Raw genomic sequence first — 26330 nt, forward strand, 5'->3', positions numbered from 1 at the left:
TTTGTATCTAACTCTGTCTCCTTTTTGCTCTGGCTGCCAGGAAGCTTCAGGTCACATTTGAAACGTGATGGTGGTACCTGTGAGGACCTTATGGTTGGCACACGGGCATCCTTCTTGCTGTGGTGCTCACAGCTCTGTCTTTAGGCTGTTTTCTTGATGCTTTACTCCTACTGACTTTTTGCTGGTGTTGTATCTTATTCCTTTCATACGCTATCTCAAATCCTTTGTGGAATATGGGGGTGAAAGAATGAAAGTTGAATACCAAATACATCATACATGTACACTAATGATCGTTAATTAGCAATGATCTGTATCTCCTGTCACATTGTCGCCTGTCTCAGCTTTGGAACATTCATCGCTTTTCTCCTTTGTCTGCTTTTTTTCAGAACATTCAGGACTAAGAGAGTTGGGGAGGAAGATTTCTAGCCCCCATGCTCATTTCAGCTTAAGCAGTTCTGAATAGTTTGTGCTTTCTCCACAGTTCCCTCAAAGTGCTGTTTGGTTCTAGCCTTTTCCTAGATCTGGCTTTTAAAAACCTTTTTTTTTTTTTTTTCCCTTTTCCCCATAGTTTGAGCACCTCGATGAATGCATTGGGCTACTTGCAATATTAATAACTCATGTCGTTCTAACCTTATGTTCCTGATAAAGGAATTCTCTGCTGTTTAAGGCTCTGGGATGAATAATGGCTGAGTGTTTCTATTGTCCTCTTAAAATGGAGATTACTATATGTTGAATCACAACAGAACTACTTTTTTATAGGCTGTGAATAGCATAAAGGCCCATCATGTTATTCCAGGCAGCGCCAACTGAATGGATAATGGGAAGCCAATTATTATAAATAATGCCTTGTTTCCTTTTGGCCCTGTGCAAACTTCACAGAGCCAGATTCTGTTCAGAGCCGGGAGAGTAAAGGAGACTGTGCACGCCCACACCTAGCACAGTGCCTGGCCCAGGTCAGGGCCGCATCATAGCCCAGTCCTAATCTGATCTCAGCTGTGGTGCTGTAGTTTTGCCTTGTCTTTTCCTTCACTATGATTTTGCTGGGATAAGGGTTTGCAGACAACCATCATTTCCCATTCAGATTCTTTGATAGGGCTGGGGCAAGCTGGATTGGACAGGGGTATGAGTTCAGGCCACTTTGCAGGGCTCCTGGGAACCCAGCTGGGTGAGCAGAATGCTGCTTGGTGAGTCTGGTTGCCGTAGAACTGGAGGAGGAAGAAAACAGAAAGGAACATTCTAGCAGAGTAGACAAGGTTGGTCTGAGAGAAGAGCCAGGGGTGGTTGGGGAGTATGGGTCTAGCATTCAGAAGCCAAGAGGAACAGGGTCTGCTGCCATGTGGGAATGGGATTGGGTAGGATGGAAGGAAGAAGCACATGGATGAGGTGAGTTGCCAGAGATTCGGCTGGGTAGGTGGTGATGCCCTCAGCAAGAATGTTCATACTGAAAGCTCTTGCAGAATGAGGCTGTGTTTTCCAAGCCTCTCACGTGCTGATGGAATAAGCCCCAGATTCTTTCATCATCTCCCATTGCAGAGAGTGGGACTTGGAGGAAGTTTACCCATTTTCCTCTCTGGGCCTGAGTATCATGGTTTGCAAAAGGAGGATGCTGGGCTACACGTTCTCTAAGAGGTGTGTGAGTGTGTGTGTGTGTGTGTGTGTGTGTGTGTGTGATTAATAATGATGTGAGGCAGTCTCATGTAAAAGCAATTTTTTTTTTCTAGGCGAACATAGTCTTGAAGCCATGAACTTTCTACTCCTAGCCATGTTTTTATTTTGACATCTGTTGCTCTACACAGACTTCTTTGTAACTCCCAGCTACTAGCAATTGAAATTCTATCAGCGCTGGAGTCTAGGACCAAACTGAGTAAGCAGCAGGAAGCATAATTTAATATGGATGCTTTGCTTAACACTGTACATTTTTATGGAAAAAGCAATACCTACTCCAAAGCTGGCATTCTGAAATTGGATGACATATCCATGGTTTTCAGTGGACATATGACACATATCCATATGTCAGAGCATTGGTGGAGGGAAAATAAATTTTTTAGGGTAGGAGCATATTTAGATTTAATACATGTCAAGGAGTGCCCTGTCCTTTAAGGTATAGGCGTACAGAAGGAGTAGCAAGCAATCAAAGGCATTTTGATTTTTTTTTTATTCAACTTTTTTTTTTTAATTTTATTTTATTTTTAAACTTTACATAATTGTATTAGTTTTGCCAAATATCAAAATGAATCCATCACAGGTATACATGTGCTCCCCATCCTGAACCGTCCTCCCCCCTCCCTCCCCATACCATCCCTCTGGGTCGTCCCAGTGCACTAGCCCCAAGCATCCAGTATAGTGCATTGAACCTGGACTGGCATCTCGTTTCATACATGATATTTTACATGTTTCAATGCCATTCTCCCAAATCTTCCCACCCTCTCCCTCTCCCACAGAGTCCATAAGACTGTTCCATACATCAGTGTCTCTTTTGCTGTCTCGTACACAGGGTTATTGTTATCATCTTTAAAAATATGGAACGCTTCACGAATTTGCATGTCATCCTTGCGCAGGGGCCATGCTAATCTTCTCTGTATCGTTCCAATTTTAGTATATGTGCTGCCGAAGCGAGCACAGCATTTTGATTTTAAAGTACTTTTTAAAGAAGTATCAAGTTAATCCAACTGACTGTCCTTTAGCTTGCATTTCATTGCTGCTTCTCTTTACCCTGCCAAGAGGATTTTTGCCCATCCTGAGTCTATATCAACCCATTACTCTGTCTACTGCCTGTTAGCTGTCCTCCTTCATAGCTATCACTTGGCGTAGATCATTGAAGGGGAATTTAATATTAATAGTAGGAAGGAGTGTAGACATCTTTAATTCAGGAGCAAGATGTAGACTTGGAAATATAGGCTTGAGAGTCACCAGGATATAGATAGTGATTTAATTTAAGGTAACAGATGAGATCAGAAGGGGAGGAGAAAGATCTGGTACACAACACCAATGTGAAAATTGAACATACGGACAGGGGATGAAGGGCCTGCAAGGCAAGCCAAGAAGGAGACTTGAGAAATCTCTAAGATCACTCAGAAGCCAAGGAATTAAGTATTTAAAGGACACTCAGTTGTGTCTATTTGCGACCCCATGAACTCTAGCCCTCCAGGCTCCTCTGTCAATGGAATTCTCCAGGCAAGGATACTGGAGTGGGTAGCCATTCCCTTCTCCAGGGGATCTTCCTGACCCAGGGATCGAACCCAGGTCTCCTGTATTGCAGGCAGATTCTTTACTATCTGAGCCACCAGGGAAGCCCATTTAAAGGGAAGACTGGTCAATTCTATGCTTGCTGAGTGGTCGCTTAAGAAAAGAACTAAAAGAAACCCATAGTTTAGCAACATGGGATCCATGGCAGGAAAAATTCCAATACAGATGAGGACAGAAGTTGAATGAGTTAAGGACAAGAAAAGTAGTGATCAATCTCATTTCACTCTTTCAGTTAATGTGCCCATGAGGTGGGCTGGAGTGTTTGGACAATAACCTGTGAGAAGAATGGAGATAAGAGGATTTTCTCTTTATGGGGAGAAGTGAGGCTTGTTTAAATGCTGATAGGAAGAGACCAATGGAGAGGAAGGTTGAAGACAGAAGGAAGAGGGGTAACTGGCAAGCACGAAGTCCTGAGAAGGCTGGAGGGCTGAAGACCCAGGGGAAGGAATGCCCTGGAATAGGAGACTGGGCGAACTGGGAGAGGGAGGGATGCAAGTAAAGGCTTCATAACAGGGGGATCAGCCCATCCCTTTGTGATGGCCTCTTTTGCTTCTATGGAATAAGAGATAAGATCACCCCCTAAAATTGGAATAGAAAAGGATGCAGGAGCATGGAGAAAATTAGCGAAAGCAGCAATGGGAAATTGGGGCCAGGTACCCAGGGAACTGGGGAAAGGATGGCTCAGCTAACCTTGGAAACCATCTGTTAGTCTGGGATTATACTATCTTCTGGAGCAGAGCTCAGCAGCCAAGATGGAACATGGTTTGTGACATTGGTATAAGGTGTCATGGGTTGCATTGTGTCCCCCAGGTTCATATGTTGAAGTCATAACTCCCAGAATATCAGAATGTGACTTCTTTGGAAATAAGGTCCTTGTGGATGCAATTAAGATGAGGTCATAGGGCGCTAATCCAGTGTGACTGTTGTTTGGTTGCTGAGTTGTGTCCGACTCTTTGCAACCCCATAGTCTGCAGCATGCCAGGCTTCCCTGTTCTTCACAGTATCTCCAGGATTTGCTCAAATTCATGTCCATTGAGTTGGTCATGCTATCTCACCATCTCTTCTGGTGTGACTTGTGTCCTTATAAGAACATGGAATTTAGACACAGACACATGCCCATGGAGAGAATGCTAAGAAGGCAGGGATTGCGGTGATACTTCTACAGGCCAGGGAACACTTGTCAGCACACCAGCAGCAGTGAGGGGAGGGTCGTAGGATGGACTCTCACTCGTAGACCTGCTCTGCAGATACCCTGGTCGTCCTGGGCTTCTGACCTGCAGACTGTGAGTCGGTACATTTCTGTCCTCGGAGACACTCGTCAGCAGTACTTTGTGCTGCCGTCCTGACACACAAGTACAAAAGGGAGCCAGGGGTGTTTATTTTTCTTTTCCCTTTTTTTTTTTTTCTTTTGCATCTTCAAGTTGGTTGTAAAGGACTTCAGACAAACATTTTAAGCGCACATTATGAAAGTGTTATAAAGAAATAGCTCAAGGAATCCAAGATGAATCAGGAAAGAAGGCAAAAAAATAAAATATCAATAGGAGAGAAAACGTATAAAGAAAAAATAATGAGGAAGTTTGGAGTTGAAATGTTCTTTCAGGTCCTACAGTTGTAACTGCGAATAGTTCCTAGGACCTTAGTTTCTGAGAAAATCTCAACCCTCCTCAGAAGTTTCCTGTAAAGGTTAATCTTAGCCTCCAGGTTCTTGCTAAAATGATCACTATGTTACTCCTCAAATTAGAACTCAGCTTAGATCATAGCCAAGGTATTTGCAAATAATCATCTCTTGTTAGGCACTGACTTCCATTTACATACTGTAACCACAGATCGAATATATTCTCAGAGGGACTTTCAAGTTATCTGAGCTGTGTGAGTCTTCAAAGGGCTGTGTGGCTTCATGTGGATTTAATAGGCTCTTGGCCCCGTGTGTGATTCAGCATTTCCTAGGTTCCAGTTCTCAGAGAATTTGCTCATTAGCTTCGAGAGACAGTTTTGAATGGAATAAAATAAAGGGGAGAGTGGGTTGTGGTTTGAAAAGCTGCTGTGATTAAAATCATAAGGACAGCTGCTGTTCAGTGTCACTCAGTGTGGATAAAGAAGTGCTTGCTGTCAGAAAGCCACTGGGCTGTAAATTTTGTTTATTGTACAACTGGCCGCTTTCTGCAGAGTTTAAAGTTTTAGGAAGAGTACACGAATAGACCACATGGAGCCAAACCAAGTTCCTCTTTTTTAAAATCTTCCTTGAAAAAATAACAGTTTTTTTCATTGAAAAAAATTTGGAAAATACATGAAAGTAAATATAAAAAGCGGATAATTGATCTCTTGACTTTTAACCTTTTGAATGCCTTTTGATTTGGTCTCCACCCCACCATTCATATAGGCACAGGCATATTTTTATGAACTTAGAAGCATATTATAATAGTTTTTTTAAAATTGAAGTATAGTGCCTTTACAGTGTTGTGTTATTTCCTGCTATACAGCAGAGTGAGTCAGCTATGTATGCATATACATATATCCCTTCACTTTTGCATTTCCTTCCCATTTAGGTCACCACAGAGCACTGAGTAGAGTTCCCTGTGCGATACAGCAGGTTCTCATTAGTTATCTTTTTTATCAGATCAGATCAGATCAGTCGCTGAGTCGTGTCCGACTCTTTTCGACCCCATGAATCGCAGCACGCCAGGCCTCCCTGTCCATCACCCACTCCCGGAGTTCACCCAGACTCAACTCCACTGAATCAGTGATGCCATCCAGCCATCTCTTCCTCTGTCGTCCCCTTCTCCTCCTGCCCCCAATCCCTCCCAGCATCAGAGTCTTTTCCAATGAGTCACCTCTTCACATGAGGTGGCCAAAGTACTGGAGTTTCAGCTTTAGCATCATTCCTTCCAAAGAAATCCCAGGGCTGATCTCCTGCAGAATGGATTGGTTGGATCTCCTTGCAGTCCAAGGGACTCTCAAGAGTCTTCTCCAACACCACAGTTCAAAGGCATCAATTCTTCGGCGCTCAGCCTTCTTCACAGTCCAACTCTCACATCCATACATGACCACAGGAAAAACCATAGCCTTGACTAGACGGACCTTTGTTGGCAAAGTAATGTCTCTGCTTTTGAATATGCTATCCAGGTTGGTCATAACTTTCCTTCCAAGGAGTAAGTGTCTTTTAATTTCATGGCTGCAGTCCCCATCTGAAGTGATTTTGGAGCCCAGAAAAATAAAGTCTGACACTGTTTCCCCATCTATTTCCCATGAAGTGATGGGACTGGATGCCATGATCTTCGTTTTCTGAATGTTGAGCTTTAAGCCAACTTTTTCACTCTCCATTTTCACTTTCATCAAGAGGCTTTTGAGTTCCTCTTCACTTTCTGCCATAAGGGTGGTGTCATCTGCATATCTGAGGTTATTGATATTTCTCCCAGCAATCTTGATCCCAGCTTGTGTTTCTTCAAGTCCAGCGTTTCTCATGATGTACTCTGCATATAAGTTACATAAGCAGGGTGACAATATACAGCCTTGACGAACTCCTTTTCCTATTTGGAACCAGTCTGTTATTCCATGTCCAGTTCTAACTGTTGCTTCCTGACCTGCATACAAATTTCTCAAGAGGCAGGTCAGGTGGTCTGGTATTCCCATCTCTTTCAGAATTTTCCACAGTTTCTTGTGATCCACACAGTCAAAGGCTTTGGCATAGTCAATAAAGCAGAAATAGATGGTTTTCTGGAACTCTCTTGCTTTTTCCATGATCCAGCGGATGTTGGCAATTTGATCTCTGGTTCCTCTGCCTTTTCTCAAACCAGCTTGAACATCAGGAAGTTCACGGTTCACATATTGCTGAAGCCTGGCTTGGAGAATTTTGAGCATTACTTTACTAGCGTGTGAGATGAGTGCATTTGTGCAGTAGTTTGAGGATTCTTTGGCATTGCCTTTCTTTGGGATTGAAATGAAAACTGACGTTTTCCAGTCGTGTGGCCACTGCTGAGTTTTCCAAATGTGCTGGCATATTGAGTGCAGCACTTTCACAGCATCATCTTTCAGGATTTGAAATAGCTCAACTGGAATTCCATCACCTCCACTACCTTTGTTCGTAGTGATGCTTTCTAAGGCCCACTTGACTTCACATTCCAGGATGTCTGGCTCTAGGTCAGTGATCACACCATCGTGATTATCTGGGTCGTGAAGATCTTTTTTGTACAGTTCTTCTGTGTATTCTTGCCATCTCTTCTTAATATCTTCTGCTTCTGTTAGGTCCATACCATTTCTGTCCTTTATCGAGCCCATCTTTGCATGAAATGTTCCTTTGGTATCTCTGATTTTCTTGAAGAGATCCCTGGTCTTTCCCATTCTGTTGTTTTCCTCTATTTCTTTGCATTGATCGCTGAAGAAGGCTTTCTTATCTCTTCTTGCTATTCTTTGGAACTCTGCATTCAGATGCTTATATCTTTCCTTTTCTCCTTTGCTTTTCGCTTCTCTTCTTTTCACAGCTATTTGTAAGGCCTCCCCAGACATTTTGCTTTTTTGCATTTCTTTTCCATGGGGATGGTCTTGATCCCTGTGTCCTGTACAATGTCATGAACCTCATTCCATAGTTCATCAGGCACTCTAACTGTCAGATCTAGGCCCTTAAATCTATTTTTCACTTCCACTGTATAATCATAAGGGATTTGATTTAGGTCATACCTGAATGGTCTAGTGGTTTTCCCTACTTTCTTCAATGTAAGTCTGAATTTGGCAATAAGGAGTTCATGGTCTGAGCTGCAGTCAGCTCCCAGTCTTGTTTTTGCTGACTGTATAGAGCTTCTCTGTCTTTGGCTGCAAAGAATATAATCAATCTGATTTCGGTGTTGACCATCTGGTGATGTCCATGTATAGAGTCTTCTCTTGTGTTGTTGGAAGAGGGTGTTTGTTATGACCAGTGCATTTTCTTAGCAAAACTCTATTAGTCTTTGCCCTGCTTCATTCCGTATTCCCAGGCCAAATTTGCCTGTTACTCCAGGTGTTTCTTGACTTCCTACTTTTGCATTCCAGTCCCCTATAATGAAAAGGACATCTTTTTTGGGTGTTAGTTCTAAAAGGTCTTGTAGGTCTTCATAGAACCGTTCAACTTCTGCTTCTTTAGCGTTACTGGTTGGGGCATAGACTTGGATTACTGTGATATCGAATGGTTTGCCTTGGAAACAAACAGAGATCATTCTGTCATTTTTGAGATTGCATCCAAGTACTGCATTTCAGACTCTTTTGTTGACCATGATGGCTACTCCATTTCTTCTGAGGGATTCCTGCCCGCAATAGTAGATATAATGGTCATCTGAGTTAAATTCACCCATTCCAGTCCATTTCAGTTCGCTGATTCCTAGAATGTCAACATTCACTCTTGCCATCTCTTGTTTGACCACTTCCAATTTGCCTTGATTCATGGACCTGACATTCCAGGTTCCTATGCAATATTGCTCTTTACAGCATCGGACCTTGCTTCTATCACCAGTCACATCCACAGCTGGGTATTGTTTTTGCTTTGGCTCCATCCCTTCATTCTTTCTGGAGTTATTTCTCTATTGATCTCTAGTAGCATATTGGGCACCTACTGACCTGGGGAGTTTCTCTTTCAGTATCCTATCAGTTTGCCTTTTCATACTGTTCATGGGGTTCTCAAGGCAAGAATACTGAAGTAGTTTGCCATTCCCTTCTCCAGTGGACCACATTCTGTCAGATCTCTCCACCATGACCTGCCCATCTTGGGTTGCCCCACGGGCATGGCTTAGTTTCATTGAGTTAGACAAGGCTGTGGTCCTAGTGTGATTAGATCGACTAGTTTTCTGTAAGTATGGTTTCAGTGTGTTTGCCCTCTGATGCCCTCTTGCAACACCTACCGTCTTACTTGGGTTTCTCTTACCTTGGGCGTGGGGTATCTCTTCACGGCTGCTCCAGCAAAGCGCAGCCATTGCTCCTTACCTTGAACGATGGGTATCTCCTCACCACCGCCCTTCCTGACCTTCAACGTGGGATAGCTCCTCTAGGCCCTCCTGCGTCCGCACAGCCATGGCTCCTTGGACGTGGGGTTGGTCCTCCCAGCCACCACCCCTGGCCTCAGGCGTGGGGTTGCTCCTCCCAGCCACTGCCCTTAGTGTATATATGTCAATCCCAATCCGTCCCACCTCCCCTTCCCCCCTCCCCTTGGTATCCATATGTGTATTTTGTGTATCAGTGTCAACCCACTCCAGTACTTTTGTTTGGAAAATCCCATGGACGGAGGAGCCTGGTGGGCTGCAGTCCATGGGGTCGCGAAGAGTCGGACACAACTAAGCGACTTCACTTTCACTTTTCACTTTGATGCATTGGAGAAGGAAATGGCAACCCACTTCAGTGGTCTTGCCTGGAGAATCCCAAGGACGGCGGAGCCTGGTGGGCTGCCGTCTATGGGGTCGCACAGAGTCGGACACGACTGAAGCGACTTAGCAGCAGCAGCAGCAGCAGTCTTTATTTCTGCTTTTCAAATAAGTTTATGACATTTTTCTAGATTGCAAATATATGCTTTAGTATACAATACTTGTCTTTTCTCTTTCTTGACTGACTTCATTCCATGTGACAGTCTCTAGGCCCATCCACGTCTCTCCAAATGGCGCAATTCCATTCTTTTTTATGGCTGAGTAATATTCCATTGTTATAATACAGTTTTGAAACTTGCTTTTCAGTTAACATTATATCCTTTCTACATTCTCACACCATGAAAGATTATTTCAGTGGTGTTCCAAGGCCCATTCCTATAATTTAATCTTTTCTTCTCCTCGGAAACTTAGATTGATTCTAGATTTTTGCAAAGACAAATGAGTCAATATACATTTTCATGTGTATAAATATATATGTATATGTGTGTGTGTATAAAGTTTGAGGTTTCTGTAATTGCAGTTGAATCTGTTGTAGTTCATCCAGAAATATAGTGGGGCGGTGGAGGGAACACTTCCAAATTCCAAGTCCATCAAGCTGAATTCTTTAAATACGAGGCCTGTTAGCAGGAGAGCACTGCCTGATTTTCATTTCCGTGACAGGCCAAGATTTGATACCAGCAGAACACCAGCGGGAGGTGGCTGCCCAGAGAAGGGGTCAAGTGCAGACTGTTATTGTATGTAATAGGATGGGGGCCTCAGAAGCTGCGTGGCTTCCCCTCTATGAATCCAGGCCGTGCCTCATGGGAGAAGCAGGTTGTGGTGGGGTGGGATTTTTTTCTTCCCATCCTCTCAGTTCCCTCATGATGGAAAATTCATAAACTGTTCCTGGTGACAGTTGTGCAAAATGAAAAGCTCCGTGAATGTGTGGAGAATAGATTATCCTGACTGCTGGTAAGCATTTGACAAATTGGGAGTTTTGTCATACATCAGAGAACAATGGAGGGAGAATAAGGAGCGATGGGCATCATATAAATACAACACACCTGACGGCTCCCGGTGACATGTATCTTCTGGCGTGGTGGGGAGGGGGAGGCACAGGGAGAGATGGGTGGGCGGTGGGCAGGTCGCTGGCATCTGTGAGGCTGCGGGGCGCATCCCACCATCAAGGCCCCCTTTCACTGAGTGTTAGGAGGAGTCAGCTTGTTTAGGGTCACGCACATCACAGTTTTTTGAAGTAAAGAAATTTTCCCCACGAGTCTGATGTGGGGGTGTCCCTGAAGTCACCAAGGGGCTGAACAGAGTCTCATGTGCTCCGGTAAGTGGACGAATAGCCCAGTTGGAGCTGGATCTTGAAATCCATTCACATGGGGATGGACCAATAACAGGGAGGGGTGGGGACAGAGAAATGCATTGGTTTCTTTCCTGGCCACCTGGCCTCGCACACACCATCACCAGTCAGAAGGGGATGCTCTCAAGTGAGGAAGGATGGTTTGGAGAGAGTGTTGAGTTGCTTTCATTCCTGAATATCTCAGCAATGAGTTACAGGAAGAACAGATAGATCCTGCAGAGGTGGCTGTGGGGGCAGAACGGCCTCAGAGGGCAGGTGGGGCTCCAGGGCACAGGGAGGAGCAGCTGGTAGACCTGACATCAGTCTTCACTCTCTTTTCCCAGTGGTGTGACCTCTGATAGGTAAGTGACTTGACCTTTTTGAGCCTCAGTCATCTGACCTATATAATGGGATGGTGGTTCCTGCTCCAGGAGTAATATTGTGAAGATTAAATGAGATAATATGAGAAAAGTGCCTGCTTGCCTACTAAGATGACTCTGAGCAAAAAGACAATAATGTGTTGGTGAGGATGTGGAGAAATTGAAACCCTCATACATTGCTGGTACAAATTTAAAATGGAGCAACTAGTTTGGAAAAGTTTGGGAGTTCTTCAAAACGTATAGAGTTATGATCTGTTCTAGTGATCCTGCACTTAACTATATACCCAAGAGAAATGAGAAGGTTCATCCACCGAAAAAAATTGTACTTGGATGTTCACAGCAGCGCTATTCACAATAGTCCCAAAGTAGAAAGAGCCCATTAGTCTATTAACTGATGAATGGATACATAAAATGTGGTATGTCTATACAAGGGACTATTACTTGACAATAAAAAGGAATGAGATTCTGATATATGCTACAACACGGATGAATCGTGAAAACACACGGAGTGAAAAGAGTGAGTCACAGAAGACCATGTAGGCTATGATTCCATTTATAGGAAATGTCCAGAATAGGCAGGTCTGCAGAAACAGAAAGTAGATTCGTAGTTGCCAAGGGCTGAGGGGTTAAGGGACAGTTGGGAAGATGATTGATAAAGTGTTTGGGGTTTCTTTTGGGGAGTGATTAAAATGCTCTAAAACCAGCTATGATGATGGTAGCACAGCTCTACAAATATGCTAAAATTTACTGGGTTGAACACTGGATAAATTGTAGAGTATGTTAATTATATCATAATAGAAGTTTTATTCCACCCCCAACCACCGCCCCATTAAAAAAAAAAGCTTAACAGGGTGTCAGTTTTCAGATTTTTAAGTTCAAGCCTTCCTATTCCTCCCGTTAAAATATCTGGTCAAAAGAGAGACAGTGAGTCTTCATTTAAATCAAAAGTACACCCCAAGGGCTACGCTCCATGTGGAGTGTGTTCCATAAAAAGTGAAATTGTTAGTCACTCAGTGGTGTCTGACTCTTTGCAACTCCATGGACTGTAGCCTGCCAGGCTCCCCTGTCCATGGAGTTCTCCAGGCAAGAATACTGGAGTGGGAAGCCATTCCCTTGTCCAGGGGATCTTCTCAACCCAGGGATCAAACCCTGGTCTCTTTCGTTGCAGGCAGATTCTTTACTGTCTGAGCCACCAGGGAAGCCCCACAAAATCCAGGGTATGGACTGAAATCCAGTTTTGATCACCTGGATTCCTTCCTCACACCTCAGGGCAGCACTCCCATTTGTTTGGGTCTGCATTAAGCCCACGGTGCCACCTTGCCAAAGAACCTGGGGAAGAAAGCTGTTGTTTAAAAGAAAGAAAGTTCTTCCCACTGTCTAGCTCAGGTCTTCCCACTGTAATTGAAGTCGGCGTCCCACCGCCTAGGCGTCTATGGCATCCTGGCATCTGTTGAGGCTTGGATGCCTGGAGTCAAATGAAATAAGTGCCTCTTTGGAGAACGGTTCCTGGAGGCCACTGCACATTTGTCACATGTCAGTGGGATCTGCATATGGATGTGAAATGTATATTTAAAAATGTGCACACACTCGGCTGCACACACATTTTGCTCCGAATGTGTTTATTCAATTGCCCATCACAGACCCGCCCTGGGGGGGCTGGGCTGACCTATTTACGGGCCCCCCGTATGTAAACATCCCCTGACCACCCTGCTCCTTTCCCCACCCCCTAGAGGGAGGGCAACTGGAAGGTTCTGCTGTGCAGAGGGTTCCAGCTCTAAAGATGGATTTCTCACCTTGACTGAAAGGAGCTGGCAGCTCCCACTTTCTGAGACAGCAGTCAAGGAGCAGAGTGAGCCCTGGCTTGGAGTCCGTGGAGTTGGTGAATCCTGGCTGCTTCGCTTAGTGGCCGTGAGACATTGGGTATCACAAGTGACCTCTCTTGTTCTCAGTTTCCTCAATGATAATGGATCTAGGTCCACCAAGGACCTCAACATTTGGAGAATTCCTTTCTCATGTGCCTATGAGGAGTAAAAAGTTGCCTCCAGGATATTAGAATCTTCTGATTCACCTCCCCGATTGGGTCCAGGGATGGCGTCTGGGACTAGGATACACAATCCCATTCTTAAGTCCTGTACCGAACTCTAACTCTGTCCTATACAAAGTCATATGGTGGTTTTTAAACATGGCCCCTGATTCTTTGCCATTCCTGTCATTGAGAACTAGATTCTCTGCTCTTTTCCCTGGAATCGGGGCAGGCCTGTGACTGCTCCTTCCCCTTGAGAAAAGCGGGAACCTTGTGTCTTCCCAGGGTGGTCTCTTGGGACCCTTGTTTCTTCCAGAGATGCTGTTTCTCAGAACTCACTCTCTCAGCACTGAGAGGCCTAGGTCACATGGAAAGGCCCCATATTAGTGTTGCAGGTGACAGTCCCAGCCAAGCTGACCTTCAGCCAGCCCAACCCAGGGACCAGACGTGATTGAAATGTTCCAGCTTCTTGTTGGAAATGCATTCCAGCCCTGGGCCATCCACATGACCCCTGGCTGTTTGAGCATTCCTGGTGATGTCCCATACATTGTAGAGCAGGGCATGCCATCTCTGCTGAGTCCTGCTCAAATTTCTGATACTCGGAATCCGTGAGCATAGTAAGATGCTTGTTGTGTTATGCCACCATGTTTTGGAATGTTTGCTACTGTGATGACTGTTTGCACCCCCCCACCCCAATTCGTATGTCAAAGCCCAGCCCCAAGTGTGATGGTATTTGGAGGTGGGTCCTTTAGCAGGGAAATAGGTCGTGAAGGTTGGGCCACCATGATAGGATCAGGCCCTTATAAGAAGATAAAGAAACACAGGAGCACACGCATTCTACCCACCCTACCCCTTTACATGCGTGTACCAAGGAAAGCACCATGTGAGTGTGTGGTGAGCAGGCAGCCTCCTGAAAGCCGAGACAGTCCTCACCAGAACCCACCCTGATCTCAGACTTCCAGAACTATGAGAGCTAAGTGAAGGGAAATGTCTATTGTTTAAGTGATCTAGCCTCTGGTATCTTGTTGCAGCAGCCCAAGCTAAGACAGCTGTGCGATAGTAGGAAACTGGAATACATCCAGTCTGAGCCCTCTTTGCCAGCTGATCTTCTGGTTACCATGGGTGTGGTCTACACTACAAATACACCTCCAGGAAGGAAATCAAAGGTTCACTACCCTTGTGATGTGAGTTATCTTTGCTCTCTTCACAAGAGGCCACTATGATGTGTCCTTTCTAGGGAAAGAGTTGGACTGTGTGTGTGTGCGTCCAGCCAGGATGGTGTGGGGAGTCCACGGGTACAGACACAGAGCTGTCTGGATGACCGAAGCCCCAGGCCCCTTCTCCCTTGCCCACACTGTGCTGTGCAAACAGCTCAGCATTGTTTATCCCCAGTCTTCTTCCTCCCGCCCTGCAACAAATCAAAGCTATTATCCAAGGACAATGGGGGGACTGTGGTACTTTTCATTCTGCAACAGAGGCAAAGCTGACAACAAGAGTATTTATATCACACTGAGGCTTTGCAGAGGCCTCATATTCATTAATGAATTGATCTTTTCTAGCAACAATCCCTTCATGAGGGTGGTATCCTGATCCATGTTCATCATACAAGGGGAGCTAAGGCTGCTGATGATACATGGGACTCCCTAGCTGGGGCCTTGAGGTCTCACTCATTCTAGGGACAGATGAAACCTTGAGGTGCCAAACACAGAGTTTGAAACTTAGAGCTGGGGGTCTGGATGTGCATCTACCCTCTCGATCTTCCTTGTATAGACAGCTTTACTGCTCTGAGTCTCAGTTGCTTTATTGGTAAAATGCGTGGAGGTAAGAATGCCACCAGGGCAGAGTTTTCGTGATGAGTGAGTCATGGGAAGATGCTCTAATGTATGACCCATCTCACTCCTGTTCACTGTTGTTGCTTCTGGGTCTGAGTGAAGATGCTCTAAGTAGCTCTAATTGCAAGAGAGATCAGCCCCTGTGCTGAGGGTGAGGGTCAGCAGGACAGAGAGGGGACCCTCCCCCAAGTCCCCCAGGACCATGATGATGATGAAGGCCCTGCAGCAAAGCAGACACCCATGGATCCCTGTCCCCTTGCACTCCCCCTTCCCTGCACCCCCAGCCCCTGTGTTAATCTGTTGCCCCCTACCCCATCTCTCCACCTCCAGCACCCTCATATGATGGCAGCCTCAGTCATTCAGGGTTTATTTTGTTGCTGTGTGTTCAGGAAGTGTTTTAGTGTTGCTCCAGTGTGAGGATTGTCAGTGATGACTGATAAAAAGGCCTCACCTAGGACAGCCTCCTGCCTAGCCCCGCTCAGCCTCTGAATCGCGGTTTTGGTAGACACACCAGCATACTTGTGTCCAGTCTGAACATCATCCCACCTGTGGTCGATGGCTCAGCTGTAACCTCTAGTTTCCAATGGTCTTGATGTCAGTGCTGCGCAGAATTGGATTTTTTTCTTCCATTTTTTTTTAATTGTGGTAAAACACATATAACAAGCAATTTATTATAGTGACGATTTTTCAGGTCAGTAGTGTTAAGTTCATTTATATTGTCTTGTATCCAGTCTCCAAATCTTTCATCTTGCAAAACTGATGCTCTATACCCATTAAACAGCATCTCCCCACTGCCCCCTCCCCAGCCCCAGCAACCGTCCTTCTACTTTATGTCTCTTCGTCCATTCTAAGTATCTTGTATAAGTGGAATCACAGCGTTTGTCCTTTTGTGATGACTTATTTCATGTAACAGTGTCCTCAAGGTTCACCCATGTTGTGGCATGTCTGCATATGTCACTGTGAAGTTAGGTGCAGGACAAACAACAACTGTGTTTATCCCGGGATGGACAGAGGTCCCAGGGAAGTGGGGGTGTCGGGGGTGTGGTCCCAGTCAAGGGAACTCAGGCTCCAGAGAGGAGCTGAGGGGGCTTACGATCCCATCTGAGTCAGCACATCTCACGCTGCAACATGCATGGACATCACTGCAGGGCCTGTGAAATGCAGACTGATTCTGTAGGTCTGGGGTGGAATCTGAAATTCCAGGTTTCTAGTAAGTTCTCTGGTGATGCCTTGCTGACAGTCCACCAACTGTTGGACAAAGGTGGACCCACCTCCTTTAGGCTCACTGGCAATCTTGATCTACATGTGTAGATTCCCAAGTCTTGGGCCACATCTATAGAATCAGACTCTCTGGGATCAGGGCCCTGGACCCTGCATGATGAACACATTTTCTGGTTATTCTGATGTGTCCTGGAACCTGATAACTTCTAATCTGTGGATCCAGATATTGAAGGTTCTAGGCTCCTGTACGAGGAGGAGACTCCTTTCTTGGTATCTACATATCACTTCAGAGCAGTGCCCCAGTGGATGGTTTCCATGCCAGGAGGTCAGTCTTTGCCCACACTTTACGTTGGGGCTGACTTCTGAAAACCTCAGTTCTTTAAGTCAGTCTTTCACAAACTTTAGCAAGAGCATCCTTTGCTCTAAAGTCTGAAGTATATTTGGATAAGATAGTGAGACATCTGTGAAAATGGAGGGTGAGAATTGAGGCATGAGCTCATCCATGATTCTGTACCCAGCCCTTGACCTTTCTGCGGAGACACCTGAAAAGTGAGTAAATTAATACCAGCAGGGAGTGACAAGGGCCCGGAGAAACATGGTTTTTCTCCCTCAGGGGCTGATGAGCAGAGCTGGGCCTGGGAGGTCAGTGCTGCTAGGTCTTGTCTGGCTTTTGGATCTCTTTGCCTGCCCCTATGCAGGGGCCTTCCCTGGTGGCTCAGAGGTTAAAGTGTCTGCCTGGAATGAGGGAGACCCGGGTTCCATCCCTGGGTCGGGAAGATCCCCTGGAGAAGGAAATGGCAACCCACTCCAGTACTCTTGCCTGGAGAATCCCATGGAGGGAGGAGCCTGGTAGGCTACAGTCCATGGGTTCGCAAAGAGTCGGACACAACTGAGTGACTTCACTTTCACTTTCACATGCTGGGGCCAAGAGCCCCATCCCCAACTGCAGGCCATGTCCTAAGGGTCAGTCCTGGCCTGAGGCAAAGATGGATGGAGCCCGACTGTGGGGCATGGATTCAGCCACTGGGCCTGACTCTGACCAGGTAACCTATCTTCACGGGCTCCAAGGCAGGTATAAATGCATTATTTTTTTCCCCCAGCCTTCTTAAGGTACCATTGACAAATAAAATTGTAATATATTTAAAATGTATAGTATGATGATTTGATATACGTATGCACTGTGAAAGGATTTCTTGCATTGATTTAGTAATCTGTCACCCCATGTACTTACCTTCTTTGTGTGAATCCTCTTAAGTTCTACTCTCTTTGTCGATGTCAATTGTATAACTCAATATTGCAACTAGACTTACCTCGTTGAGATCCTCAGACCTATACCTGAAAGTTTATACACTTTTACCAACCTCTCCCTATTCTCCCCAGTTCCCCAACTCCTGAAACCACCATTCTACTCTTTTTCTATAAATTCAGCTTTTTAATTTTTTCTTTTAGTTTCCGCATATCAGTGAGTTCACATCATATTTGTCTTTCTCTGTCTAGCTTCTTTCTCATAAGCCTGGTGCCGTCCCGCGAGAGAGAGAAAAGGGTGGGGCATTTTTGTCCCTGCCTTCCTCTTCCTCACCCCCTTTTCCTTCCAACAAGCATATCCTGAGGATCCACTGGGTTCTGGAGGGCACACATTCCTAGGCATCGAGGGGGAGACTGGACTTGGTGATTTCTCAGTGTTCTCATGATTCTGAGTGTATAGGATCTTTTATACTGTGTGTGGGGGGCAGGGACAAGGGATTTCACCTAGCAAGTGGCTGGAGGCGGGGCGGGGGCAGAGCGGACCATGTAGATGGAAAATAGGAGAAGTTCCAGGAAGAAAATGGACTGACTTGGTGAGACCAGTTAAGGAAGGGCCTAGGCAAAAGGGTAGCAGAGTTAAGGAGTTGTTTTTGTTTTGTTTTTTTTACTCGATGTGTCTTCATTGTTCCGCAGCAGCTTTGGTGCAAGGGGATTCTTGAGCTCCTCTTGGCAGCGGTGAACCTTTGGTGTTCATGAGTCATGTAGAGAACAGAGCTGCCTGGCTGTGGGGACCTTAGGGGAGTTTATTGACTTTGATGGGTTTCTGGGCCAAGGGGAGCTGGGGCTCAGTCATCTCCACCTAGCTCTTTGGTGGATGCGTGCACAAGGTAAATAGGAGGCGAGAGCCTCCTTCCAGTGCCTTCTTTTCAGTCCTCCCTTTTCACCACCCTAGCCTCCCACACTGGAAAGATCATTAGCATTAGAACGCAGAACAAGAAGTGCTTCTGGGGCATTGTCCTAGGAAATTGCTCACTCTCTTTTCTTCATGAACTAAAACTAGTGTCCATGAGCTCCTGAGGGTTTAGACAAATCAGATTCCCTGTCTCCGACAGGACTCTGGCTTGGCTGCTCAACTCGGACCATAAAGATAAAGCAGTAATTCAGATGAGTCTCAAAACTGGGCAGGCCCTGCATATCAACAGGGACAAAAGGGAAGGCAAAACATTGTAAACCGGGCAGGTTCTCGCCACATGACTGCTTAAAAGGCCTGGAAATGCAGAGGCGGGAGAAACACGGGAGATGTATTAACTTGGGCATTGTTGACTAACGGCCATCCAACTTCAGCAGGAAGTCCAGATTCAGCCCCGTGAGTGCCTGAAGCCACTTGCCTTGAACCTCATGGGTGCTGCAAGGCTCAGAACTGCTTGTGCACCCTTGGGTCTCCTCAGTTTTCTTTCAGCTTTTTTATATCCAGTGCCTTCTATTTGATTTGTTTGTACACATATGTTTTTACAGTGAGACAAAGGAAAAAGGATATGGTGGTCTTGTGGCAGCTGTTAAGTCTGCAGTTCCTCAGGGAGCCCTGGGTTGAGAAGAATTGGATATCCACAAAGGAAGGGAGTCTAGTCCGAAAGGTGGGAAGAAAGTGATTACTCACTGTTGGTTCCAATTCCCTCTCTCCTCTGTGTACTGGGAAACTCATCTAGGGAGACAAAGCAGAAGTGCCATTCTTGTCCATCTACTGAGTGAAGGTTTGAAATCTAACACTTATCTCAGTCACCAGGTTCTACCTCTCATTGTATTCCACCCATGTTCTCATTCATTTCAGAAGCTCACGCACTGCTCATCTGGCATGAGCTCTGAAAACATAGATCATGTTGCACCCCTGCTTAAAATCCTGTAAGAGTGCCTGTTGCACATAGGATGGCATTCAAACTCTGACTGTGGCCTGAGAGGCCGGCCTGATCGAACCCTGCTTCCCTCTCAAAACTCACCCCGTCTCCTCCCTGCCAGGCATAGTGCTCCAGCTGCACTGGCTCCACTTCTTTCCCTGGCACTCTTCAAGGTTTTTCTGCTGGTTTGCATTTGTTTTTTTCCCTTTCTGGAATGTTCTCTCCACTCTCTTGGCAGACCAATGCTCCTCATTTTGGTCTCAGCTCAGATATTTCTCAGGCCAGTCTAAAGGATCCTCTCCCTCCCCGCTTCCTACTGTTACTGTCTCTCATCGCTAAACAGTAAGCTCCATGACAGTGAGAATTTCTCCAGCACCCCGTGCTGTTCATGGCAGGTGGTCACTTCTCAATAAACAGTTCGTGGGTAAACGAATAACTGAATGAAGGGATGCTCTGTCCCCAGCTCTGCCTTGGGACTTTCCAGATTTGGAACATACAGGACATTTGTTATCTCTTAAGTCTTAAACATTTGCCAAGGTACCTGGAACTGTGTACCATTTTAATTTTTCACATAAAGAAGTTAAGTCTTAAAGAGGTTATTCAATCTGCCCACAATTGCATCAGTAATCTTGGAATAGCCTGGAATGGTGACAGGTTGGAACTGACTATAAATCTCCTTGCTCTTTGTCCATCTACTATTTGGTGTTGCTTAGGGGGTAGCCAGGAATGCTGGCTGTCCAGTGGGTCATAAGTCATTTTAGCAGAAAAGATGAATAGCAAAGTGGGAAATATATGTGGGACCACACAGCATGGGGGCCAAGCCTGGCTCTACACTTTTCTGTGTGACCTGCCAAATGTCTTACCCCTCCTGTGCCTTGGTTCTTCCATCTGTACAATGGACATAATCGTACATTTCTTACAGAGTTGTCATGAAATTTAAATGAAAGAGAATGTAGGAAAGCCCTTTGAACAAGCATCCGGCACAGCTTGGTGCTGCATAGTAAGTGTTTACTACTCTAGTTACCGCTCTCATCTTGTAGCTCACGTGCACTTGGCTGAATTCCCCTTGGGATCTTTAAGGACATCGAATATCATGTAGGGCTCTGGAAACTGCTCCCCCATGTCTGTCTGTCTGTCTCTCTGTCTCAAGACCTACAGGAGCTTTTAGAGGAGTTTCTCTGCTGCGTAGGGTTTTGGAGGCAGTGGTAATGGGCAGCCTATTGTTCGGCAAAGGAACATAAACTTTAAAAGCAGAGAAGGAAATGGATGTGTTAGCGACACAGAGTCATGGGAAAAGCCACCCACTAAATTACATTTCTGCACAAGAAAAGAACTGCCTGCAAAGTGGGAATGAACGACATCAGGGTGGCAAAGACATCAAGAAGTAGAGCCGGTAGCAAGTCATGGAGCCCTGTATTATTTCTAGCATCACGAAAAGTGGGGTTTTATTATTCTTTCCCTAAATGGTCTCCATTCATTTTTCATTGTTGTTCTTTTTATTCACAACCAGTGCAGCTGATGCTCTCTGTCTGTCCTTGTGATCTACCTGGCACAGGCCTTACCCCAGCAGCTTGTCTGGAGGCTGGGAATCTGTAGCTACAGGAAAGAGGGGTCCTGAGGGGTCCTTGGGAATCATTGCACCTAAACATGCTCATTTTCAGATGAGAAAGCTAAAGCCATGATGGAAAGGGCGTTTATTTATTCATTAACTCAAGCAATGATTTATTGAGTTTCCAAGGCCCCGTGCTACGTGCTGGAGAAAGTCGAGAAGTTCTGTAGTTCTGAGGGGAGCACCCACAGTGAACTCTTATCACAGACTACATGAGGAAGATAACACCGAGGGCCTAGGCCTGAGAACTGCAAGTCTTACATTCTAGTCTAAACCACCACTTCTCATCTGAACTGGTGTACTTGCCCAGGCTTCGTTTCCTCATCTGTAAAATGGGGAAGCTGGTGTCTGCCATGTGAATTGCACTAGGATTTTATGAGTATCCAGATAATCATAACGCATGCTTGATGACTTACAAAGCAATTTGTAGAAGATGCTTTTGTTGCTGGTAGGGTTAGCATTTGCAAACAGAGAGTTGAAGCCACTGGAATAATGTAATAGGAAAATGAGAGGGGCTATTGTAAAGGGTCACTTCCCTGGTGGCTCAGTGGAAAGAATCTGCCTGCCATGCAGGAGATGGAGGTTCAATTCCTGGGTCAGGAAGATCCCCTGGAGGAGGGCATGGCAACCCACTTCAGTATTCTTGCCTGGAGAATCCCATGGACAGGAGCCTGGCAGGCTTCATAGTGTTGCAAAGAGCAGGACACGACTGAAGCAACTTAGCGCATTGTAGAGGGTGGAGGGCAGTTCACATGTTGGGGAATGGGCAGGGTTCAGCTGGAGGTGGCCCCAAAGCCTTCATTCTAAGGGGCAGTCCTTTGTGTTCTTTGGAATAAACAAGAAATGATTCCTTGATGGGGAGTAGCTCATTCAGCCAGGCAGCAACTCTCACTTCTTTGCCTCTAACTCTATGATATGTGTAAGGATAGAAGATACTGAGAGCTGGCATGGCCATCTGAATGCAGCTCAGAGTTTAGCAGGAAACACCAAATCATAAGCTGACAGGGCTCAGGACAGAGGGACCCCAGGCCCATCTTGTTCAGGATGCAGGCAGAAAGATGGTGTTTGTGGGAGGCCATCCTGCTGTGACAGCTTGATGGCATCGGATCAAAGTCCTTTGATCACAGATGTAATTTACTCAGTCAGTCCTCTCCTCATCGTCATCTTGGATATCATCTACAGCTCTGTAAAATACGCAACAAGTTCTACAGGAAGGGTTTTCAGGGTGAGGTTGTAGGCAGCCCACAGTGTCCCAGAAGAACGTGCACACTGCTGAGCAGAGGCAGGCAGGTGAGCATCTTCCTGGGGAGTGCAGTAGCAAGCCCTCAGTTGCACAGGAAGTTATCCAACTCATGCAGTGCACGAGATTCTATAAGCACCGTCCTCTGTCCAGGCTTCAGGAAGTAGTGGAACCCTAAGATAGGGGGTCGTTTTATCCTTGAGGAGGGATGGATGGATTTTACTCATTAGACATGCGTCTATTAAGTTCTTGGGGTTTACAGAATCAGCCATGTGTATATGACATTTGGGAGGGTGACCAAAGAGGCCTCTGGTGGCTCCACCTGGCTCACTCATGGACTTCAAACCCAGCATATCCAAACTTGAACTTGTCATTTCTTCTCTCTCAAAGAGGTATACTCCTTAGTCAGTCAAAACTTGTCCAAATCAAACCCTGGAAGTTGACTTCAGTGCTTACCTGCCCTGAAACCGCAGCCTCATCTTCCCCCGGATCTGCCCTTCCTACTTCCTGTGTGTCTGCCTTGTTATTGTCGTCATGCCCGGTCCTCAGTGCCCCGCACCGGGCAGTCTGGTCTCCCTGCTTTCCTCCTGAGAGTCCATCCTCCACCACTGCTAGTAAAATGATCTCTGTAACACATAGCTACACTCTATAGGCTTGGATGGCTCCCATGGCCTGCCAGGATTTTCTTCATTCATTTCTGTGGCAACAATGGAGTACCCTCTGTGTGGCAGGCGCTGTGATGGGCACTAGAGATACAGAGGTGAATGAGATGGGACAGAGCCATCACTGCACTCTCCGCCTCGTGGAGGAGACAGGGTCAAACCACTGGAGGAATCCTGTGTTCTGTGCTGCAGGGCTGGGGACCAGAGGAGACGCGAGAGGGCCTTTTGGTTCATTCTTTGCCCTGCTTGCAATTCTTTTCCTACATTAAAAGACATACCAGGAATTGATTTAGAAAAAAATAAAAAGACTATGAAAATAACGTTTGTGTTATATTGAAAATGCAAAAAAGCAGAGCTGAAATAGAACCTGAAGATGTCCCTCATCTCAGTCTCCATCTAGCTTCTATTAAAATATTGTGTCTTTCCTAACAAGTTTTCTCCTTCACATTTATATTTTATGGAACTTGAAATGCCCTTGGGTATACACTGTTTTGTACACAGCTCTTTTTACTAACAGATACCACAGCATTTAAAAAACAGCTCTATTGTTTTTTGTTATACAAAGAATGCATAGCTATTTCAAACAGTTTTATGAAATGAAGATCATATGTAACACAAAGATCACCTACTACTCACATACCTGGAGATACCTTTTATTAACACCTGTGTGTATGTTCTTTCAGAATGTTACGTTCATGTACACACTTAGGAATAAATATAAATATAGGTATAGACAGATGTGATCTTTAGCCTACCGTTTCCACTTAATACATTGTAGCTCTCTGTTTTATTTAAATATATTTGATCACTTGTGCTCTTTTTAAAAACATATATATGATATCCCATGTAGATATAAAATGAATCCTATAATCTCGTCTTTATGGATATTTAGGTTGCTTCTGTATTTTCATGATTTCAGACAGCAGATTGATGAAAACACTTGTGTAAATATATGTAGTCAGTTTATTTCCTTGGAATAAAATCCTGTAAGTGAAATTACTGTGAAAAAAATTGTGAACAATTTACATTTGGGTCCGTACATGTGGTTGGCAGGATTATCAGATGGTCTCTGACCTATCGTTGTATAATCACCTCCCCTTGAGTGTAGGCAGGACTCATGATTGCTTCTAACCTGCAGATTGTGGCAAAGGAGATGGGGTGTCACTCCTGTGATTACGTTATATTATATGGCAAAGGTGAGGGGATTTTGCAGATATAATTAACATCCCTAATTTGTTGACATTAAGTTAATCCAAAGGGATCTTGTCTCTGGAGTGTGTCTGACATAACCAGGTGGGCTCTTTAACAGAAGGTCTAGAAATCAGAGGATCTCTCCTGTTGGCCTTGAAGAAGCAAGCCACAGTGAGTCTACAGCAGCAAGGAAATGAACTCTGCCAATAATCACATGAGCTTGGAAGAGGATCCCAAACTTGAGATGAGATGCAAGCACTGACTGAAGCACTGCAGCCTGTGAGACCCTGAGCAGAGAGCCCAGCTAAGCCATGCCTCACCTCCTAACCAACTGAACTGTGAGATGACAGATGTGTATTGTTTTAAGCCATTCAATTTTTGATGATTTATGTAGGAATACAAAACTAACACAGTATAGGAAAACTGCCTCTGATGTGCTCCCAACCAGTATAGCAACTCCCATTTTGATGAATTTTTGCCAACACTGCACAGTGTTACCAGACTTGTAAATCTGTGCCAATCTAAAAGGTTAAAAAAGTACTTGTTTAATCTGTGGCCCTCAATTATCAGTACTTTGCACATTTTCCATGTTTTTATATTCCATTTTAAAGCTTATTAATTAATTTGCATGTTACCTAATCATATCCTTTGCTTACTTTTGAGTTTTGCTTATTGGTTAGTGAGAGCTCATTACATATGTGGAGGACAGTGAAGAGGCAAAATTTACATATTATTTTATCTGTTGCGAATGTTGCAAGTAGGTGTTTTCTGTTTCCCTAGCTTGATAGTTTGGTCTTTTATTTAAAATGTGGTTTATCATGTTTGGTGATAAGGGATGTAGATGTTTTCTCATTCTTTGGGGTTTTAGAAAGACCCCTTTGTATGGAAGATCGATGGTAAGAGAGCAGTGAAGAGGCAGTTACATTGGTTCAGGTGGGCTAATGAAGCTAAAGCCTGTACTGCATCAGGCTTTGTAGGGATGGAAAAGAAGGTTCTGAGCCCAGAGACATTCTGGAAGTATAATCGGCAAAGTTTGGTATTCTCAGAACTAACTTTTTACTAGATGAGAAATAGACATAGAGGTAAAGTAAGCGGTGTATAGTCCTGCCTCGATCAGCAGGTTCACTGAGGAAGTGTCTCCCTCATGGAGCTGTATACCAAAGGCTCTGGGCCTTGTAGATCCCCATGAGGGAGCACACATGTCCTGCGCTCACAGCTCTGCCTTTATTCCCATGGGGTAGGTAAATAAATCATTCCTGGGCACTCTTCTTCCCTTCTACTGAGACATGAAGGCCTCCTTCTTTGCTGTATTTTCTTTGAATCCCTCCCCAGATAGACCTGTGGTTTTGAAGCTGAGCAGATGGGTAGGGATGTTTGCTCAAACATGGATCCAATGGGAATGCTTGACACTGGATCCATTTCCCCTTAAACATCCTAAGCAGCCTGGTCTCCAGGCAGGGCTTGGGTGGGTGGGTGGGAGGAAGAGTGTTCAGCTTTACACTGATCCAGTGAGATGTTGGAGAAGGAAATGGCAACCCACTCCAGTGTTCTTGCCTGGAGAATCCCAGGGATGGGGGAGCCTGGTGGGCTGCTGTCTATGAGGTTGCACAGAGTCGGACACGACTGAAGCGACTTAGCAGCAGCAGCAGCAGTGAGATGTTAGACATCACATGAAAATTTCTGGCAGTTGCAGAGAACAGGTCGCCTGTTCTGTTCCTAGACTCTAGAAGATCCTTCAAACCATCTAAAATGAGGAAATACTTCCCACCGTCTATAATGGCAGAAATTAAGATCTGTTGGGTAGAGAGTTGAAACATGCTTGGGGTCCCCCGCTGGCAGGAGCAGAAGGGAGACATGGGTGTGATAAAACAGATCCTGAAAGCCTTCTGAGTTCAAGTGTGGGTTATTTAAAACCTCATTTGTTCCCTTGGTTCATTTCAAGCAGTGATTCTCAACCAGGGGCCATTTTGCCCCTACCCAGGGGATATTTGATGATATCTGGAGACATTTTTGGTTGTTACAACTGGGAGCATGCTACTGGCATTGCCATGGTGCTTTTAAACATCCTACAATTCATAGGGA

The 26330-nt window shown here is 45.2% G+C and overlaps 1 protein-coding gene and 1 non-coding gene across 32 annotated transcripts in view; one reads left to right on the plus strand and one right to left on the minus strand.

The window, feature by feature from the left end:
• PTPRT (protein tyrosine phosphatase receptor type T) overlaps window positions 1–26330 on the plus strand; it is a 1155226-nt gene that overhangs the window by 581313 nt on the left and 547583 nt on the right. The window lies entirely within an intron of this gene.
• On the minus strand, window positions 2514–2620 carry LOC147360217 (U6 spliceosomal RNA). The gene has a single exon (XR_015140064.1). It is a non-coding gene; the product is annotated as a U6 spliceosomal RNA (small nuclear RNA).

The sequence above is a fragment of the Bos grunniens genome, chromosome 13 (genome assembly GCF_055505025.1).
Source record: "Bos grunniens cultivar Pamir isolate PY7600 chromosome 13, Bosgru_T2T1.0, whole genome shotgun sequence".
NCBI classification, from domain to species: Eukaryota; Metazoa; Chordata; class Mammalia; order Artiodactyla; family Bovidae; genus Bos; species Bos grunniens.